Source organism: Callospermophilus lateralis, chromosome 9 (assembly GCF_048772815.1).
Source record: "Callospermophilus lateralis isolate mCalLat2 chromosome 9, mCalLat2.hap1, whole genome shotgun sequence".
In the NCBI taxonomy this organism is placed as follows: domain Eukaryota; kingdom Metazoa; phylum Chordata; class Mammalia; order Rodentia; family Sciuridae; genus Callospermophilus; species Callospermophilus lateralis.
The window spans coordinates 110,179,735-110,186,490 of NC_135313.1; positions in this window are offsets into that span (position 1 = coordinate 110,179,735).

Here is a 6,756-nt window from a genome sequence, read left to right on the forward strand (position 1 = left end):
AGCCCTAACATAACCCTAGCCATAACTTAGGCCTATCCCTAAACCAAAACCTAACACTAGCCCTAAGACTAACACTCATAGTAGCCCTATCACTAATTCTAGCCCTATCCCTTACTGTAAACCTAACACTAGCCCTAACCCTAGTGCTAACCCTTTCCCTATCCTTATTCCTACCAATAACCCTAGGCAAAATGTAACTCTAAAATTAGCATTAACCGAAGCCTAAGCATAAACCTAACACTACCCCAAAGCATAACACTAATCCTAAAATGAGCCCTAATGCTATCCCAAGACCCCCCCCCCAAAAAAATGAGCCATAGCTCTAACCCTAAACATTAACCTAAACCAAAACCTGACCCCACACCTAGACCTAAATCTAGACTTATTTGAGTTGGATGCCGAACCCTAAAACTAACCCTGAACCTGACACTGACCTTAACACTTCTAGCTCAAAATATCACCCTAACAGTAAACATAACCCTAACACTAAACCTAGCACTAAAACCCTATAACTAGCCCTAATTTTAAACTTAGTACTTACATTATCTTTAACCCTAACTCAAGCCCTAATATAACCTAAAACCTAGCCCTAATCAGAGCCTAACTCTAGCTTTAAACCTAACCTAACCCTAATACTAGACCTAATTGTAACCATAACTTTAGCCTTAAACTGATCTCTAACTCTCTCCATTAATATAACCATAACACAAAACATAATGATAACCCTAAGTATAAACCTAACCCTATCCTGAATCCGAACACTTCCATTACACTAAACCTAAACTGAATCCTAAATCTAACCCTATCATTACCCTAACCCTAATTCTAAAACTAATTCAAGCCAAAACTTGAAAACTTAACCTATCTCAAACCCTAACTCATTCACCCTAATAATACCCCTAGTTCTAAACTTGACTATAACCCAACATTTAACCCTTAGCCTGGACTTAGCTATAAACCTAATGCTAAAGCTATATTTAACCATAATTCTGGATCTTAAATTAGCCTTAGCCCTAATCCTAGACCACACCCGAAAAAAACACCTGGCCCTCAATTTTGTCCTTAAACTAGCATCAATCATAACCCTATATCTAGCCCGACACCTATCCCTAATTCTAATACTCAACCTACTTCTAAAGCTACCTATAATGTCATCCCTTAGCCTAAATTTAAACCTAACCCGAACCCTAATCCTAGGCTTAAACTAAACACAAAACCTAGCCCTAATCCTAGTCCTAATTTAGCTCTATCTATTAACCTACCCTGACCCTAGCCCAAAGACTAATTCTAACTCTCGCCCTAGCCCTAGTCTAGTTCCACACATATCTGCTATCATAAACCTAACACTAGCCCTAACACTTGCCCTAAAGTTAGTCCCAGCCCTAACCATAACTCTAAATATAACCTTAAACATAAGCCTAAGCCTAACACTAACACTAGCCCTAACCCTGATAATAATTGTAAAACATTAATAAACCTAGAAATGGCACTAACCCTATACCTTAACTTAAACCAAACATGAACACTAAACTTAGACCGAAACCTAGCCCTAATTCGAGTCTTAAGCCTCACCTTATAATTAACCCTGACCCTGTCTTATATCCTAACACTCACCATAGATCTAAATACTGCCCTAAACTCTAACCAAACACTAACATTAACAATAGCACTAATTCGAGTCTTAATGCTAACCCTAAAACTAACCTTGACCCTGACTCCTATCCTAACAAGAAACTTAGCTATAAATATCACCTTAACCTTAAACATAACCCTAGCACTCAAACCAACCCTAACCATAACTCTAAAACTAACCATAATGGTTACCCAAATTTTTACATTCGCTGTTACCCTAATCCTAGCCCTAAACCTAACACAAAAACTAGCCCTAAACCGAGCCCTAAACCTAGATTTAACTCTAACTCTAACCCTAACCATAGCCCTAAACCTAGATCTAAATCAATCCCTTACCCTAAGCTAAATCTTAAACCTAAGAGTTACCCTAGACCTATCTCTAGTCTTTAGACTAATCAAAACCTTAACCCTATTAATAGTCCTAACCGTAGTCTTTGTTTTAACTCTAACACTATTCCAAACCCTAACCCTAACCCTGATCCTTATTCTGACCCTAACACTAAACCTAGGTCTAAACCTAACCCCAACCCTAACCCAAAATTTGTCATAATCCTATCCCTAGACCTAACTCTGAACCTAACTCTCAGCCTAGCCCTAACCATAGCTCAGAACATAACCCTTATGGTAATCATAAGCCTAAACCTAATTCTAGTTCTAACCCTCACCTTAACCCTAACACAAGACCTAATTTTAACCATAACCCTAGCCCCAAACTTAACTCTAAGTGTACCCATTACCCTAAATATAACCCTTACCATAATGATAACCCCAGGCTTAACACTAACCTTATCACTTTCCCCAAGCCTATCAATTACCCTACCTACCCTGAACCCTAAACCAAATCCAATTGTTACACTAACCATAAACTGAATGCTAATTCGAGCCCTAAACCTAACCTCAAAACTAAACCAAAACCTAATACTAACCATGACCCTAATAATTCCCCTAGCTATAAACCAGGCTCTTACCCCACCTAAACATTACACTAGAACTAGCCATAAACATAACCCTAAAACTTTTCCTAACCTTTACCCTAGACATGATATTAACTCTAGCCATAATTCTAGCCCTAACCCTAAAACAAACCCTAGTCCTTATCCTCGCTCTAAAAATAGCCTTAATTTTATCCCTAACCCAAATGCTTGCCTAAACACAAAACTAACCCTAGCCCTAATATTAGCTCTAATTTAGCCCCATTTCTTACCCTAACCCTAACCCTAGCCCAAAGACTAACTTTAACTCTCACCCTAACCCTAACCTTAGTTCCAACCCTATCCCTTAATAGAACCCTAATCCTTGCCCTAACCCTTTGTCTAACACCCTATTCATGGCCCTGGCCATAACCCTAGACCTAAACCTAACTCTAAATCTAACCTTAAACCTAAGTCTAAACCTCAACTTAACACTAGCCCTAACGCTAATGCTGAACCTAAAACTAGCCCTAACTCTAGCCCTAGCCCTAAAACAAAACCGAGCCATAGCCATAACACTAACACTTATTCTAAACCAAACCATAAACCTATACCTAGCCCTAACCATATCCTATTTCTAGTCCTAACCCTGACCCAAAAATTAACCCTGACCATGACTCTTACTCTATTATTAACCCTGGCTCTAAATATCATCATCACCGTAAACCTCAACCTAACACTAGATGTAGCCCTAAACCTAACCCTATAACTAGTGCTAATCATAACCCTACATTATACATTAGCCATAGCCTAAACCCTAGCCCTAACCTAATGCAAAACCAAGCTTTAAACAGAGAAGTAAACCTAGCTTGAACCATAAACTTAAACCAAACCCTAACCCTAAACTAGCCCTAATCCTATACATAACCCTAGCCCTAACATAACGTCTAAATGTATCCATTAATATAACAATAACCCCAACTCCTAGGCTAACCCTAGGCCTAACCCTAACCCTATCCATTACACTAAACCAAACCTAAAGACAAAAACTAACCCTATTATTACAGTAAACCTAAATCCTAACTTAAACCAAACCCTAACCCTGACCCTGATCCTAAAAATAAGCCTAGATATAAATCTGAATCTTACCCTAAACCTAATCCTTACACTGTACCAAGCCATAAACCTAAGACTAAATCTAGCCCTAACTATAACCCTAGAACTGACATTAGCCCAAGCTCTAATATTATTCCTAACACTAACAAAAACCCTGAACCTCATCCTCGCCATAAACCTAGCCTTAATCATAACCTGAACACTAATTGTAGCCCTAACCCAAATACTAACCGTTGACATAGCCCTAAACATAACCAAAACCAAATTCCTTACCCTAATTCTAAACCTAACTCTTACTCTAACCCTTTTCATTACAATTGCGCTATCCTTAGCCCTAGCTTTAACCGTAGATCAAAACCTAACTTTAAATCTAAGCCTAACTCAATGCCTAAGCCTAGAGCTAGCCCTAACCCTCAGGCTAATTCTAAAACTAGCTCTATCCCTATCCCTAAACCTAACCCTAATCCTAGCCCTAAGAATAACTCTATCTCTCACACTGGCCCTATAACTCATTCTAATTCTATCCCTTCCCATAAACCTAACCCTATCCTGAATCATAGTCCTAACCCTTGTCCTATCCTTAGCCATAGACCTAACCATAGATAAAAATCTAACTCTAAATTTAACCCTAAACCGAATCCTAATCCTAATTATAACACTAGCCCTAACCATAACACTAATCCTAAAACTTTCACTAAAATTAACCCTAGCCCTAAAAACCAAACTAAGCCAAAGCTCTAACCATAACTGTTAACCTAAACCAAGCCCTAACCCTACACCTAGCCATATCCCTATCCCTAATTTGAGTTTAAAGCCAAACCTTAAAACTAACCCTGACTTTACTCTGACCATAACACTAACCTGAGGTCTAAACATCACTCCAAACGTAAATCAAAACCTAACAGTACACCTAGCCCTAAAACACTAAAATTAGTTGTAATAATAACCCTAGTACTTACATTAGCCATAAACCTAACCCTAGAACTAACTTAACCCAAAACCTAGCGCTAATCTAACCATAACCCTAGCACTAAACTGATTTCTAACTATCCATTATCATAACCATAACCCTAACCTTAATGCTAATTCCAGCCTTAACTTTAAACCTTAAACTATTCCAAAACCTAACCCAGAACTTGACCCTAATAATACCCCTAGCTCTAAACCTGACGCTATCCCTAAACCTAACCCTTACACTAGACGTACCCATAATCCTAATCCTAAAACTATCTTTAACCATAATTCTGAACCTGAAATTAGCCTTAGTACTAATCGTAGCCCTAACACTAAATAAAAAATTCCTAGTCCTCATTCTAGCACTAAATCTAGGCTTAATCATAACACAAACTCTAACCACAGCCCTAATCCTAATTATAACCTTCATTCTACCTATTAAGCTAGCTATAAAGCCATCCATTACCACAATCTTTGCCCTAATGCTAAACCTAAACTCTAAATGCTAACTCTAAACTCTCACCGTAACCTTAACACTAACCCTAGGCTTAAAATAAACACTAAACCTTGCCCTAATGCTAGCCCAACTTTAGCCCTATCTCTAACCCTAACCGTAAACCTAGGCCTAAGACTAACTCTCGCCTTAGCCCTATCCGTAGTTCTAACCTATCCCTTACCATAACCCTAAACCTAGCCCTAACCCTTGCCCTATCCTTAGTTCTAGCCCTAACCGTATGTCTAACCCTAATTCCAAATTTAACCCTAACACAAAGGTTAAGCCTAAAACTAACACTAAACCTAACCCTATCCATAGGACTAAAACAAAACCAAGCATTAGCCCTAACCCTAAACCTTAACTTAAACCAAAACCTAACAGTACTTCTAGACCTAACCCTAGACCTAGTTTGAGTCCTAACCCTAACCTTAAAACCAACCCTGATGCTGAATCATGTCCTAACACTCACCCTAGATCTAAACACCGCCCTCACCTTCAAATAAACCCTAACAGTAAACCTAGCCCTAATTCGAGTTCTAACTCTAACCCTAAAACTAAGCCTGACCCTGACTCCTATTCTTTTCCGAAACCTAGCTAAAAATATCACCGTAACCTTAAACCTAACCATAACACTAAACGTAACCCATAACATAACACTAAAACCAACCCTTATGGTAACCCTAGTTCTTACATTAGCTATTGTCCTAACCCTATCCATAATTCTAACACAAAATCTTGGCCTAATCTGAGCCCTAAACCTAGATTTAACCCTCACTCTAACCATAACCATAGCCCTAACCCTAGATCTAAATTAATTCCTTACTTAAGCACAACCTTAAAACTAAAGGTAACCTTAAACCTATCCCTACTCTTTAGGCTAACTAAAACACTAACCTTATTTATAGCCCTTACCCTTGACCTCATTTTAGATCTAACTCTATCCAAAACTGTAACACTAACCCTGACCCTTTTACTGACCTTACCATTAATCCTAGGTCTAATTCTAACCATAACCCTAAGCCAAAACCTACTATAATACTACCCCTAGACCTAATCCTGAACCTAACACTCAGCCTAGCCCTAACCATAGATCAGAACATAACCTTTACACTAAACATAACATCAACCTAACCCTAGTCCTAACCCTAACCCTAATTCTAACCATAACCCTAGCCCTAAACTTAAGTCTAACTGTGTATTAACCTAAACATAACCCTTACCCTAATGCTAACCCTAGGCCTAACCCTAAACATATCACTATCCCCAAACTTATCAATTACCCTAAACCTACCCTTAACCCTAGATCTAATCCAATTATTACCCTAACCTTAAATCTAAGGATAATTCGAGCCCTAACCCTAAACTCAAACCTGAACCAAACCCTAACATTGACACTGACCCTAATAATTCCCCTAGCTCTAAACCTCACTATTACCCTACACCTAACCCTTACACTAGACCTAGTCATAAAACTAACTTCAAAACTATCGCTAAGCATAAACCTAGACCTGATATTAGTCCTAGCCATGATACTAGCCTTAATCCTAACACAATCCTCAGCCCTTATCCTAGCCCTAAATATAGCCTTAATTATAACCCTAAGTATAACCCTAGGCTTAACTCTAACACTAACCCTAGCTCTAATCT